This window comes from Glycine max, chromosome 17 (assembly GCF_000004515.6).
Source record: "Glycine max cultivar Williams 82 chromosome 17, Glycine_max_v4.0, whole genome shotgun sequence".
NCBI classification, from domain to species: domain Eukaryota; kingdom Viridiplantae; phylum Streptophyta; class Magnoliopsida; order Fabales; family Fabaceae; genus Glycine; species Glycine max.
Genome location: NC_038253.2, coordinates 28,019,302 through 28,035,594, shown reverse-complemented (window position 1 = coordinate 28,035,594; position 16,293 = coordinate 28,019,302). Strand labels below are relative to the sequence as shown.

Genomic DNA, 16,293 nt, shown 5'->3' with positions numbered 1-16,293 from the left:
AGTTTCATGGCCTTGCAGGTGAAGACCTGCACAAACATCTGAAAAATTTCATATTTTCTGCTCCACCATGAAACCCCCAGATGTCCAAGAGGATCACATATTTTTGAAGGCTTTTCCTCATTATTTAGAGGGAGTGGCAAAGGATTGGCTGTATTACCTTGCTCCAAGGTCCATCACGAGCTGGGATGACCTCAAGAGAGTATTCTTATAAAAAAATTTCCCTGCTTCCAGGACCATGGCCATCAGAAAAGATATTTCAGGTATTAGACAACTCTGTGGAGAGAGCCTGTATGAATATTGGGAGAGATTTAAAAAACTATGTGCCAGTTGCCCTCACCATCAGATTTCAGAGCTGCTTCTTCTCCAATATTTTTATGAAGGACTCAGTAACATGGACAGAAGTATGATAGATGCTACCAGTGGTAGAGCCCTTGGAGACATGACCCCTGCTAAAGCCAGAAATTTAATTGAGAAGATGGCTTCCAACTCCCAACAGTTTAGTGGCAGAAATGATGCTATAGTCATTAGAGGAGTGCATGAAGTAGCCACGGATTCATCTTCAGCAGCTGAAACCAAGAAGCTTGAAGGTAAACTAGATGCCTTAGTTAACCTGGTAACCCAGCTAGCCTTGAATTAGAAATCTGTACCTATCACAAGAGTTTGTGGTTTATGCTCCTCTGCCGACCATCACACAGACCTTTGCCCTTCCATGCTGCAACTTGGAGCAATTGAGCAGCCTGAAGCTTATGCTGCAAACATTTACAGCAGACCTCCTCAACCTCAGCAGCAAAATCAACCACAACAGAACAATTATGACCTCTCCAGCAACAGATACAATCCCAGATGGAGGAATCACCCTAATCTCAGATGGTCTAGCCCTCATCAACAACAACAACAGCCTACTCCTTCCTTCCAAAATGCTGTTGGCCCAAGCAGACCATACATTCCTCCACCAATCCAACCACAGCAACAGCCCCAGAAACAACAAACAGTTGAGGCTCCTCCGCAACCATCCCTCGAAGAACTTGTGAGGCAAATGACTATGCAGAACATGCAGTTTCAACAAGAGACCAGAGCCTCCATTCAGAGCTTAACTAACCAGATGGGACAACTGGCTACACAGTTAAATCAACAACAGTCCCAAAATTCTAACAAGCTGCCTTCTCAATCTGTCCAGAATCCCAAAAATGTGAGTGTCATTTCATTGAGGTCGGGAAAGCAGTGTCAAGGACCTCAACCAGTAGCACCTTCCTCATCCGCAAAAGCACCTGCCCAACTTCACTCCAGAAAAAGATGATGACAAAAATTTAAAGAGTAAGTTACCTAACAATTTCTATGCAGGTGAATCTTCCACTGGTAATTCTGATTTGCAGAAGCAACATATCCCTCTTCCATTCCCTCCAAGAGCAGTTCCCAACAAAAAGATGGAAGAGGCAGAGAAAGAGATCTTGGAAACATTTAGAAAAGTAGAGGTAAACATACCTCTGCTGGATGCAATAAAGCAAATTCCAAGATATGCTAAATTCTTGAAGGAGCTGTGCACTAATAAGCGAAAGCTTAAAGGAAGTGAACGAATTAGCATGGGAAGAAATGTCTCTACATTGATTGGTAAATCTGTTCCCCAAATCCCTGAAAAATGTAAAGATCCAGGTACATTCAGCATACCTTGTATTATAGGGAATAGTAAGTTTGACAATGCCATGCTAGATTTAGGAGCTTCTGTTAGTGTTATGCCTCTGTCTATTTTTAATTCTCTATCTTTAGGTCCCTTGCAGTCAACTGATGTGGTAATTCATTTAGCTAATAGAAGTGTTGCCTATCCTGCTGGTTTCATAGAGGATGTCTTAGTTAGAGTTGGTGAACTGATCTTCCCTGTTGATTTTTATATTTTGAATATGGAGGAGGGATTTTCTCAAGGATCAGTTCCCATCATTCTAGGCAGACCCTTTATGAAAACTGCTAGAACTAAGATAGATGTATATGCAGGCACACTATCTATGGAGTTTGGTGATATAACTGTTCATTTTAATATTCTGGATGCTATGAAACACCCATATGAAGATCTTTCTGTATTTCGTGCTGAAATAATTGACCATGTTGTTGATGAATACATGACTGATCTTTATTCTAATCTGCATGCCTCTCACTCTTCATGCATTGAGTCTGAAATTGTACTTGATCATATGTCTGAATCCGTACTTGATGCTGAGAGTGAATCTGAAATTGATATTGATTGCATGTCTGGTGATGTTTTACCTCTTGAGATTGATTTTATAAAGTCAGATAGAACTAACCATGTTTCAGGAAGTACACATACCTCTGACTTTCTTTATGAGGTACATGCTGAGAAACCATCTCCTTCTACCACTATCCAACCGGCCTCACCAGAATTGAAGCCTCTGCCATCAAATTTAAAATACGCTTACTTAGATGATAGCAAAAGTTTTCCAGTAATTATATCTGTCTCCCTTGCTGATGAGCAAGAGGAGAAGTTGTTATCTGTTCTCAAGAAGCATAAAAAGGCTATAGGCTGGACCCTGGCGGACATTCCTGGTATTAGCCCATCCACATGTATGCATCGAATAAATTTAAAGGATGGAGCTAAACCAGTAAGACAACCACAGAGAAGACTCAAGCCGATGATTCTTGATGTAGTGAAGAAGGAGATAATCAAGCTTTTGCAAGATGAAATCATTTATCCTATCTCCGACAGCCAATGGGTGAGTCCCGTCCAGGTAGTCCCGAAGAAAATCGGCCTTATCGTGATAAAAAATGAGAAGGAGGAGCTAATTCCTACTCGGGTGCAAAACAGTTAGAGAGTCTACATCGACTATAGGAGGCTGAACCAGGTTACCAAAAAGGACCATTTCCCCCTACCATTCATTGACCAGATGCTTGAACGCTTGGCAGGTGAATCTCACTACTGTTTCCTTGATGGTTTTTCTAGTTATATGCAAATCACTATTGCTCCTGAGGATCAGGAAAAAACCACATTCATCTGCCCCTTCGACACTTTTTCCTATAGGAGGATGCCTTTCGGCCTATGCAATGCCCCTGGTACCTTCCAGCGGTGCATGATCAGTATTTTCAGTGATTTTTTAGAAAATTGCATAGAGGTGTTTATGGATGATTTAACTGTATATGGATCCTCTTTTGATGTCTGTTTGGATAGTCTGGAGAAGGTTTTGAATAGATGCATTGAAACTAACCTTGTTCTAAATTTTGAAAAATGTCATTTTATGGTTGAGCAAGGTATAGTTTTAGGCCACATTATTTCCAATAAGGGCATTGAAGTAGATCCTGCAAAAATTTCTGTTATATCACAATTGCCTTACCCCTCTTGTGTGTGAGAGGTGCGATCTTTTCTTGGTCATGCAGGATTCTACAGGCGCTTTAAAAGAGATTTTAGCAAAGTAGCCCTTCCACTGTCCAACTTGTTGCAAAAGGAGGTGGAGTTTGACTTTAATGATAAATGCAGAGAGGCTTTTGATTGCCTTAAAAGAGCACTGACTACCACCCCCATCATCCAGGCACCCGACTGGACAACCCCTTTTGAGCTTATGTGTGAAGCATCAAATTATGCATTGGGGGCTGTCCTTGCTCAAAAAATTGATAAATTGCCCAGGGTGATATATTATGCTTCTAGGACTTTAGATGCTGCCCAAGCGAATTATACTACTACTGAGAAAGAGCTACTAGCCATAGTTTTTGCTCTTGCAAAATTTCGATCTTATTTGCTTGGTACCCGCATTATTGTTTATACTGACCATGCAACTTTAAAGTACTTGTTGAAGAAGGCTGATTCTAAGCCTAGGTTGATTCGATGGATGCTCTGGCTCCAAGAGTTTGACTTGGAGATCCGTGATAGGAGCGGAGCACAAAATTTAGTTGCTGATCATTTGAGTCGGATCGAACGTGTGTCTGATGCGGATTCCCCCATTCGGGATGATTTCCCGGATGATCATTTGTATATACTGTATAGTATTTCTGACTCTGTTTCTACTCCCTGGTTTGCTAACATTGTCAATTATTTAGTTGCTTCTGTTTTTCCTCCCTTAGGATCTAAGGCCCAAAAAGATAAAATTAAAAGTGATGCTAAGCATTTTATTTGGGATGACCCCTACTTGTGGAAATTGTGCAGTGATCAGGTCATTAGATGGTGCATTCCAGATTATGAGACTGACTCAGTCCTGTAGTTCTGTCATTCTTCCACACCGGGAGGTCATCTAGGTGTTCAAAGGACAGCTCGCAAAGTGCTTGATTGTGGCTTTTATTGGCCCACCATCTTTAAAGATGCGTGGAAGATTTGCAGCACTTGTGAGCAGTGTCAGAGAGCAGGAAGTACACTTACATGGCGACAACAAATGCCTCAGCAACCTATGCTATTTTGTGAGGTGTTTGATGTCTGGGGTATAGATTTCATGGGCCCTTTTCCTGTCTCTTTTGGTTATGTTTACATTCTCCTTGCAGTTGACTATGTTTCAAAATGGGTGGAAGCCAAGCCCACTAGAACTAATGATGCTAAGGTTGTTGCAGATTTTGTCAGATCTAATCTGTTTTGCAGGTTTGGAGTACCTAAAGCAATCGTTAGTGATCAAGGAACTGATGCAATCCTACCCCGCCAGGGCATTGGATAAAAGACTCCAAGTAGATTGGGCCAGAGATCCAAGGGAAGGCCCTAGGGTTCTCATGAGCCTTAGGGTAGATTTCGAGCCCATGGGCTAAGTATGAACCCACTTATCTTTGTAAATATTAGAATAGGTTTTTCCTTCGTTTGGGCCTTGTATTTTGGCCATTCTAGTAGTATAGGGTTTTAGCCTTGTATTTCGAGGCATTTTGAGTAGTATTTGTAGTAGGGACTTTTTTTGTATTTTCATGTTTTTTGGCATAGGGGTGAGCTTAGCTATTATAAGGGGTGTGTAGCTAAGCTCTAGCTTCTCATCTCAAGGAGGTGAACTTAGCTATTAGAGAGGTATGCTAAGCTCTAGCTTCTTTAGGAATCTTTGATCGAGGCCGTACCCGAATCAAATAAACATGAAAATGCAGTAACTAGGAAGTGATCCTAGGTCGTTTCCCTACGAGCAGTGACAAACCAAATGTTCATAATATACTTGCAATAACAGTAACGATTGGGGGGGGGGGGTTTGTTTGTTTTGTGATTAAAGAGCAGAACAAGTAAACTGGAATACGAAATTACTAATATTAAAAACGGGTTGTTTCCTTTGATTCAGAAGCCATTCTCTTATCCTGGGTTATGGAGAATTCGTCCCTAACAGTCAACCACTTAATCCAACCCTATTTCAATTTACTAAGCGAAAATCAACTTAGGGTTGTCAATACGTGATTAGGCACCACATACACCAGTTAGCCCTTCGTCCATTAAGCATGAACGCAAGTTAGGCTCAGAGGCAATTAATCGAACACGAAGCGTGCACTGATTAATATTCACGAATTTGGGATAACTGGTGAAGGGAAAACTGCCAGGGAACCACATTTCAAGCGAAACCTCAAAGAGAGTTGGGCTTCGTCCTCAAAAGGAAACAACACCAGAAAATCTAGCCTTCCATGGATTCAAACAGAAAACGCAAATGAAACATGAAGCAGAAACGTAAATGAACAAAAACGTAAATGAACAGAAACGTAGATGAAACAGAAACGTAAATGAGAGTAGAAGAAGAAGCAAGAACGAAATTGTAATTAGGAACAGAAAACGTAAAATTGCATTACGTGAACAGTAGCCTTAAGCAGAAAAACAAAAAACCCTAAAACAAAAGCTCTGAATAATGGATAGCATAATAGAATGCCTTGCACGAATCCCAAGGCTGCTATTTAAAAAGAGTCACTCAAAGTCACTGGGCCCTATTACAATACTCTGGCCCAAAACGAAATAAACACTGAACAACATAAAATAAAATTGCGAAATTTCCTAATTAGAAATTAACTAAGGTAAGCGCTGCTTAATTTTCCCTCTTCAAGTCCATAACCAAAATCCGGATTAAGCCCAATGTTTCATTAATTCCTGAAATTAGATTAAAAACATCAAATTAGCTAAATGAGCCCAAATAATAAAACTGCCTGATTAATTGACAATTAAGACCAATCAGTAATTAAAATGGTGCAAAAAGGGTTTAGAAAATAGAAGAAAATGATGGCACATCAATCTTCTTAAGGAAGCTTCTCAAGAAGGTGAGCTTAGTTATTAGAGAGGTATGTATAGCTAAGCTCTAGCTTCTTTAGGAATCTTCTTAAGGAAGCTTCTCAAGGAGGTGAGCTTAGTTATGAAAGGGGTGTGTGTAGCTAAGCTCTAGCTTCTCAAGGAAGTTTTCTCAAAGAAGCTTCTCAAGGAAGTTTTCTCAAGAAAGCTTCTCAAGGAAGTTTTCTCAAGAAAGCTTCTCAAGGAAGCTACCTAGTCTATAAATAGAAGCATGTGTAATACTTGTTGTAACTTTGATGAATGAGAGTCTTGTGAGACATACTTCAAAGTTCCACTTCTCTCCCTCTTTTATTCCTTCAATTTCGTGCTCCCCCCTCTCTCTTTCTCTCCCTCGTTCTTTTCCTCCATTGAAGCATCCTTTCCAAGCTTCTTATCCAAGGCTCATCTTGGTGGTGAAGCTCCTTCTTCCATGGCTTATTCCCTAGTGGATGGCGCCTCCTCTCACTTCTTCTCCTTTGTCTTCCGCTGCATCTCCATGGTGGAAAATCACCATTAAAGGACCTCATTGAAGCTCAAAGATCCAGCCTCCATAGAAGCCCCACAAGCAAGCTTTCATCAAGTGGTATCAGAGCACAAGAGCTTCAACTAGGTGCTCCTTAAACCTCCATTAATTTTTTTTGCTTTACCTTCCATTATTGTTTCTTCATTTTTTTCTCCATGTATCTCCTCACATGTCTTGTGCTAAATGTTTTTAACATTATTCTTTAGAGTCAGTGCAAATCAAATCACTCCCGCTTTTTATCTCTAGCATGCATTCATTTTTTTTACCTACTCCTCATGTTTGGTTTTTTTAGGAGAAACACCATAACTAAACGTGCCCTAAGGCATCTCTATCGCACCAGATCCAAATCTAGAACGACGGGTGATCAAGAGGAGACACAGGAACAGATGAAAGCTGACATGTCGGCTTTGATAGAACAAATGGCTTCCATGATGGAGGCCATGTTAGGAATGAGACAACTCATGGAGAAAAACGTGGCCACCGCTGCTGCTGTTAGTTCGGCTGCCGAAGAACACCCAACTCTCCTAGCTACCGCACACCATCCTCCCCCAAACGCGGTAGGACGAGAAAGGAGCACGCTGGGGCACAACAGAAACCCCCATTTGGGATACAACCGGGTGGCTTACCCTTATGGATTACCGCCTAATTACACGCCGCCAGTCATGCATGATGACGCGGGTCATGTCACTTCCCCCATCCTTGAAGGGGAGCCTCCTCGACAGCCCGACGAGGTCCATGAAGATCATCGAGAGTATGCCCAAGGGGATGTCGATTTCTACACCCCTGATCCCCGTCAAGGGGCCGGCACCCAACACATTGCCTCAGCACAACCTCACAGCACAACCAATATTCTTGTCCACAGAAGGACCACCCCCGGCGGCGGAAGAAAGAAGAAAACTCGATCTCCTCGAGGAGAGATTGAGAGCTGTTGAAGGCTTTGGTGACTATCTGTTCGCGGACATGACGGATCTTTGTTTGGTACCAGATGTCGTCATCCCCCCAAAATTCAAGGTACCTGATTTCGACAAGTATAAAGGGACAACTTGTCCTAAGAACCATCTCAAGATGTATTGTCACAAGATGGGGGCACACTCTAGGGATGAAAAGTTGTTAATACACTTTTTCCAAGATAGCTTGGCTGGAGCCGCGGTTGTTTGGTACACTAATCTGGAAGCTTCCCGCATCCGTACTTGGAAGGACCTGATTACTGCTTTCCTGAGGCAATATCAGTATAATTCCGATATGGTTCCCGATCGCACTCAACTACAGAATATGGTTAAGAAGGAAAGTGAGACCTTTAAAGAGTACGCACAGCGGTGGAGAGACCTGGCAGCACAAGTGGCCCCTCCCATGGTTGAAAGGGAGATGATTGCCACGATGGTAGACACCTTGCCAGTGTTTTACTATGAAAAGTTGGTAGGCTACATGCCTTCCAGCTTCGCAGACTTGGTATTCGTCGAGGAAAGAATCGAAGTAGGGTTGAAAAGAGGGAAGTTCAATTACGTCTCCTCCACAAGTGCCAATGCTAGGAGAATCAGAGCAACTGGTGCAAAAAGGAAGGAAGGAGATACCCATGCCGTCACTTTGGCGCCTGCATGGGTCAAGCCCTCGTAGACCTCTCATGGTACACATCAATACGCGCAACATCATCCGAGCTTTTCAGCTCGCGCCGGGAACTCCTCCAATTCACGACTCTCTCGGCCGGCAATGCCCACTTTGGTGCCGGTTCCAACGCGATGAGAAACTTTCCCCTAAAGCGAATACCAGAATTCACCGTGATCCCAATGACGTACGAAGACCTCTTGCCGTCCCTCATCGCCAACCAAATGGCCGTAATAACTCTTGGGAAAATCTACCAACATCCTTTCCCAAAGTGGTATGACCCTGACGTAACTTGCACGCACCATGGGAAAACCTCGGGCCACTCCACCGAAAAATGCTTGGCCCTTAAATACAAGGTCCAATATTTGATAGACGCCAAATGGCTGACATTTCAAGAGGATCGACCCAACGTGAAAACAAACCCGCTTGCCAATCATGGAGAAGGAGCAGTTAATGTCGTTGAGTCAGATAGGCCGCGCAGGTCTAAACCTTTAAAGAGCGTGGTGACCCCCAGGAGGTTTATCTATGAGGCCCTACAAAAGAGGGGTGTAATTCCTCACGGTGGGCATGAAGAGGATTCTTGTTTGTTGCATCCCGGCAAGCTACACAACATGGAAACATGTTTAGTAGTGGAGGAATTGTTGCAACAGAGGATAGATCAAGGCTGACTGGAAGTCGGCGATGAAGGGAGGGAAGAGCAACATATATGTATGAAGTCCGCAGATGAGAGAAGTTTTGGAAGGCCTAAACCTTTGGTGATATATTTCACCAAGGACGCAGCTTCACAAAAGCCCCGATACCCCTCGGCAGCTAAACCTGTTCCTTTCCCATACCGAAACAGCCACGCAGTCCTGTGGAGGTATGCACCTTCGAGCGAAAGGAAAGAAACGACCACCGACATCAGCTCGTTGTCGGCCAAGGTAACCAATATCACGGGGCTGAGCGGTGTGACCCGCAGCGGTCGCGTGTTTGCACCCCCCGACCTGCCGACACAATCCGCAAATGTTAAGGGCAAGGCAAAGGTGGTGGAAGAGCAGAATGACAAATCGACCCTCACTCCGAACAAGGATATTCCAGTGAAAGGTCTTCCAGAGAAAAGGGATGGCTGTGGCAAGAAGGAAGTGTCGCTAGAAGAAGCAAGCGAGTTTCTCCGCATTATTCAGCAAAGTGAGTTCAAGGTCATTGAGCAGCTCAACAAAACCCCGGCCACGGTCTCCCTTTTGGAATTACTCAGGAGCTCTGAGCCTCATCGGGCTTTGCTAGTAAAGGTCTTGAACGAAGCTCATGTTGCTCAAGATATCTCTGTAGAGGGCTTTGGGGGACTCGTCAATAATATCACCGCCAACAACTATCTCGCCTTCGCCGAAGAAGAAATCCCTGCCAAGGGGAGAGGGCATAACAGGGCTTTGCATGTATCAGTCAAGTGCATGGACCACGTCATAGCCAAGGTGCTCATCGATAGCGGTTCCAGTTTAAACGTAATGCCCAAAAGCACTTTGGAGAAATTACCGTTTAATGCTTCCCATCTAAAGCCGAGTTCCATGGTGGTCCGTGCCTTCGACGACACCCGCCGAGAGGTTAGGGGAGAGATCGACCTCCCTATACATATAGGCCCCCATACCTGTCAGGTTACCTTTCAAATAATGGACATTAACCCCGCTTACAACTGCCTTTTGGGGCGCCCGTGGATCCATTCGGTGGGAGTCGTTCCCTCTACACTCCACCAAAAATTGAAATTCGTAGTAGAGGGACATTTGGTTATTGTATTGGGCGAGGGAGACATCTTGGTGAGTTGCCCGTCCTCTATGCCATATGTGGAAGTCGCAGAGGAGTCATTAGAAACAACCTTCTAGTCTTTTGAGGTGGTAAGCATTGCCTCTGTTGATTCCTTCTTTGGGCAACCTTGCCTGTCCGATACGGCAGTAATGGTGGCCCGAGTGATGTTGGGGAATGGTTACGAGCCCGGAATGGGTTTAGGCAAGGACAACGGCGGCATAACCAGCCTGATAAACGCCAGAGGAAACCGTGGGAAGTTTGGGTTAGGCCATAAACCCACACAAGCGGACATAAGGAAAAGCGTTGTAGGAAGGAAGAGTGGAGGTCAAGGCTCGCGATTGGGACAAAAAGTCGAAGAAGCTTTATAAGCGCGGGTCTAGGACACGAAGGCCAAGTCGTTGCGATATGCGAAGATGATTCGCCGAGTGGGTCGGATTTGGTACGACCATGCCCTCCTGGTTTCCGACTAGGAAATTGGCGAGTGGAGGAGCGCCCGGACATTTACGCAACAAGCATAATGTAACCCTTTGTGGCTTTTAAACTCTACAGTTGGGCCTAGGCTTTAGAGTTTCCTTTTGTTAAAGCTTTATGTCTTTTGTTCCTAAATTTATAATACAAAGATATTTCTTCATCTGTTCCTACGTGTCTACCCATTCGCATCCATTTGCATGTTTATTTCTTTATGTTTAAAACGCCAGATCTGGCGATGAGTCCCTCGAAGGTACTAATACCTGGGACCTGACCATCGATTTCGAGCAAGAAACGAATCGGATGGAAGATGAAGAGGACGAGGATGTAGGACTTCCCCCGGAGTTGGAGAAGATAGTCGTCCATGAGGACCAAGAGATGGGGCCTCATCAAGAAGAGAAGGAACTGGTGGACTTAGGAACCGACAGTGGGAAAAAAGAAGTAAAGATAGGCACGGGTATGACCACACCCATCCGTGAAGAATTGATAGCCCTGCTAAAAGACTACCAAGACATCTTTGCTTGGTCGTACCAAGATATGCCCGGTTTGAGTTCTGACATTGTACAACACCGATTACCTCTAAATCCCGAGTGTTCCCCGGTAAAACAAAAACTGAGGAGGATGAAGCTTGAGACATCCTTGAAAATAAAAGAAGAGGTAAAGAAACAATTTGACGCTGGTTTTTTGGCTGTCGCTCGGTACCTAGAATGGGTTGCCAACATTCTACCGGTCCCAAAGAAGGATGGAAAGGTGCGAATGTGTGTGGATTATCGGGACCTGAATCTAGCCATTCCCAAAGACAATTTTACTTTGCCGCACATCGATATCCTCGTGGATAATACGGCCAATTTCGCTTTGTTTTCCTTCATGGATGGTTTCTCCGGTTACAATCAGATAAAAATGGTGCCAGAGGATATGGAAAAGACTACCTTCATCACCCTGTGGGGAACGTTCTGTTATAAGGTCATGTCCTTTGGACTCAAGAATGCCGGGGCAACTTATCAATGGGCTATGGTAGCTTTGTTCCATGATATGATGCACCAAGAAATCGAGGTCTATGTGGACGACATAATTGCCAAATCTATACCAAGGAGGAACACCTTGTCAACCTGCAAAAGTTGTTCGAAAGGCTTAGGAAGTATCAATTGAGGTTAAACCCCGCTAAGTGCACTTTCGGGGTCAAATCAGGGAAATTCCTAGGTTTCATTGTAAGTCAGAAAGGGATAGAGGTGGACCCCAAAAAGGTGAAGGCCATCCTTGAGATGCCGGAACCCCGTACCGAGAGGCAAGTCTGAGGTTTCCTGGGATGTTTGAATTATATTGCCAGATTCATATCACAGCTCACTGCTATTTGTCAGCCATTGTTCAAACTCTTACGCAAAAACCAAACTGACCGTTGGAATGAGGATTGTCAAGAGGCATTTGGGAGGATAAAAAAGTGTCTCATGAATCCTCCTATGCTTATGCCACCGGTACCCGAAAGACCTCTCATCTTGTATATGACGATTTTGGACAAGTCGATGGGATGTATGCTGGGGCAACATGACGTGTCCGAAAAGAAAGAGCGCGTTGTCTACTACTTGAGTAAGAAGTTCATGACCTGTGAAATGAATTACTCCTTGCTCGAAAGAACATGTTGTGCTTTAGTCTGGGCGTCCCACCGTCTAAGACAATACATACAATACATGCTAAGCCATACCACCTAGTTGATATCCAAGATGGACTCGGTTAAGTACATCTTTGAAAAGCCTGCTCTCACAGGACGGATCGCCCGGTGGCAAGTCTTGCTATCCGAGTTTGATATAGTTTACGTCACCCAAAAGGCGATAAAAGGAAGTGCCTTAGCAGATTATTTGGCTCAGCAGTGTTAGACAAGTGGCCTCAGATATCTTAAGAAGGGGGGGGGGTTGAATTAAGATATTCCAAACTATTTCCCCTAATTAAAAATCTATTTCACTTTTTACTCAAGTTATGAATTCCCTTAAAAACAATCTTCTTAAATATTAATTCAAATGAAACAATTTGAATATGAATATAAAGCAATAATAAATAAAGAAGATTAAGGGAAGAGAAAATGCAAACTCAGTTTTATACTGGTTCGGCCACACCCTTGTGCCTACGTCCAGTCCCCAAGCAACCCGCTTGAGAGTTCCACTATCTTGTAAATCCCTTTTACAAGTTCTAAACACACAAGGACACTCCTTCCTTTGCGTTTAGAGATCCTTTACAACAAGAGACTCACAGTCTCTTAATCCCTTAGAGAATGAGAAGAAGAAGAAGAATAAATCTCTCTAGAAAGAGATGGATTTTACAAATTGAGCACTCAAATAATTCCTTAATGAATTGCAATTGAATTGGCCAAGGAATTCTTAAGAGGATAAAATGAATTTGCTATTTCTGGGAGGATAAACACTTGTTGTTCTGAAAATCTCTAAGAAATTTCGTGTTTAAGTCACATATATATAGACCATTGATGGTCATGAATAAAGCCTTTGAAAAGTTGTGACTCTTGAAATTATTTTTCTGAAAATCCTGTCTGGTAATCGATTACAGTGATTGTGTAATCGATTACAGCTTTTAAAATTTGAATTAAAACGTTTACTAACTGCTGGTAATCGATTACCAAAATTGTGTAATCGATTACACAGTCTAAAATTTCGAATTCATATTTTTGTAGCTGTTATAAAACGTATTTGGCCACTGGTAATCGATTACCAGAGAGTAAAACCTTTGAGAAACACTTTTTTTTAACTTAAATCACTTGGCCAAACCTTTGCTAATTCAATTAGGAATTCCCTTCCTAATATTCTAGTGATCATCTTGATGTTGTGACTTGTAATCTTGAAGTATTGTCATGAATTTTAATCTTGAAAAGCCCATTTACATCAATTGCAACACATCATCATGATCATCATCAAAACATCAAAGGCAATTGCATCTACAATCTCCCCCTTTTTGATGATGACAATACAATACCTGAAATCAAGATTCAAGCAAGCAACAAACAATTGTATATAGATAAAATGTGCATGCGTTTACTCCCCCTATATTTCGGAATTCATGATCACTTGATTTCTAAGTTTGTTAAGCTTTTTCTTAAGCTTTTTCTACAACCTTTTCTCCCCCTTTGGCAACATCAAAAAGCCAAAGAACTCGGAAATCAACACAGATATGACAATGGAGTAGAAAAATATATAAATATCAGAGTATAAAACACAAGAAGCCAAACTCACAAAGAAGAAATAATCAAACCAGAATCCAAATAACTGAAAATGTCAACAACCACAAAACATCCAAGACTGAAATTTAAAACCATAAGATAAATAAGCAAAGTACTTAGCATAATAATGTAAATTCTAAGAAACTAAAAGCCAAAATACACGGCTTATAAAAGATAAATAATCAGAAACTAAAATCTAAGAAGACGGAGGTGGTGGTGGAAGATCGAAACTCTGACGAATGTATCCGACATCCTCTTCAAGCTGTGTAAGACGAATGTCCATACCGGCAAAGCGTGAATCTAACGAGTCAAAGCGGTCACCAACATAAGAACGAAGACCCCGTAATTCGGAGAGGACTTCATTCATGAGTGCGGAATCTTCACGTTGAGGGGGAGGTGAAGGAGTACGTTTATCTTGAGGAGGGAGTGCATCCTTCTTCAGCCATTGTCCATTCCGATCTTTACGATACCCAAAGGAGGTCACTGCACCAGCACCAATTGCAAAAGAACGCTTGACTTGAACAAAGGGTTCATCATCAAGCGGAATTTGAAAATGACGCAAAAACAGAGTAATCAAATGTGGATAAGGAAGAGGTGCATTGGCCCGTAATGCCTTATGCATTCGGTACCGAACCAAATGGGCCCAGTCGATCTGACGACCGGTAAGAAAAGCCCACATAAGAATCAAATCCTCCTCAGAGGCTTGTGCTAAATTTGAAGACTGAGGAAGCAAAATTCTAACAATGATATAATGCATGATGCGATTATCAAAAGTTAATGACCCGACCAACAATCTACCGGTCATTTCAGCTTGATCATTGCAGACCATGCGACGAGCATCATGACTCGAATAATCGAATTTCCAGTCATCAACAATGGTGCCCTCAAAAGGTGCACCTTGACTGGGTAAATGAGTCAAAGAAAAGAATAGTGACTGATCAATGACCATAGAAGTACCATGCACTTCAGACATAATAATACCATCCTTAATTTTTAAATTGCAGTAGAAGACCTTTACAAGTTCAGGATAATATGGAATTTTGAAACACTTGATAACAATCAAACGTTTCATCATTAAAGAATTCTACGTCTAGGTACTTAGGGTCTAAGATTATTCTAGAAGAAAACTGAGAAAGGTACCGTAGACGCTGATCATCGGATGAAAACAGTGTTGATGATCTTGGAGATGACAAAGAAGGAGGAATAGGTGCTGTGGGTGCTCCGGATGGGCCGTGGCGGCGATGGGCAGCAGCGGTAGCGGTGGAGGATGATCCCTTTCTCTTCTTTGATGGCTCTGCCATTTGATGAAGTTTTTCTGGATTTTGATCGGTGGAAGTGAAAGAGGAGTGAAAAAGAGGAAGATTGGGCTTTACGGGATGTGATTTGGTGAAGAATTGAGTGAGAATCGAAGGTTTGAAGTTCTAGGTATGGAGGAAAATGTGGAGGATGCTTTGGCTGCGCAGCAGCTCTGATTTCGTGAGTGTTTATAGAAGATGACGCATTGTAATCGATTACAGGTATTGGTAATCGATTACAGGCCCAATAAGCCTTCTTGTAATCGATTACAGGACGTTGTAATCGATTACAGACTGCCTGTTCATGTGTAATCAATTACACTGGATGGTAATCGATTACCAGAGCCTATCCTAGGCTAGTTTCTTAAGAAAATATCCATGTTTATGCTCAAATACATCCTATATGACTAATTTTCACTACTAATACACTAAATTCAATCATTCAATTATTATATACACAAGAAATCATAAATTCTATCATAAAAACAAGAATTCAAACAAGATCAAACAAAATCATCTACAATCAAAAGGTAAGAGTAAATCAACCAATCAATCAACCATTCAATCAACCAATCAATCCCTATTTTTCTAAATCTCTTACATCTAAGAGACCTAATTCTCTTCTAATAGAGAAGAACACTTCCTTGGGGAGAGGTTTAGTGAAAATATCAGCAAGTTGATTCTTAGTATCAACAAATTCTAATACACAATCTCTCTTAAGGACATGATCTCTAAGAAAGTGGTGTCTAATCTCTATATGTTTAGTTCTAGAGTGTTGAACTGGGTTTTTGGATAGATTTATGGCACTAGTATTATCACACTTAATAGGTATGCGATCAAGAATGATGCCATAGTCAGATAATTGTTGCTTCATCCATAAAATCTGTGCACAACAACTACCGGCAGAGATATACTCCGCTTCAGCAGTAGATAAAACAACACTGTTTTGTTTCTTACTATGCCATGAGACAAGAGCCGATCCAATAAATTGACAAGTTCCACTTGTACTTTTTCTATCAGTTTTAGATCCGGCAAAATCAGAATCAGAATATCCTATTAAGTTACATGTTGAATTCTTAGGATACCATAATCCTAAATTGATTGTTCCTAATAGATATCTCATGATTCTCTTTACTGCACATAAATGTGATTGTTTGGGGTTGGATTGAAACCTAGCACACATGCATACACTAAACATAATATCAGGTCTACTAGC

At 42.2% G+C, this 16,293-nt stretch overlaps 1 non-coding gene across 1 annotated transcript; it reads right to left on the bottom strand.

Moving 5' to 3' along the window:
- Positions 1–238: 238 nt before the first annotated feature.
- On the bottom strand, positions 239–345 carry LOC113000051 (small nucleolar RNA R71). Its single transcript, XR_003265322.1, has one exon. It is a non-coding gene; the product is annotated as a small nucleolar RNA R71 (small nucleolar RNA).
- Positions 346–16,293: the final 15,948 nt, after the last annotated feature.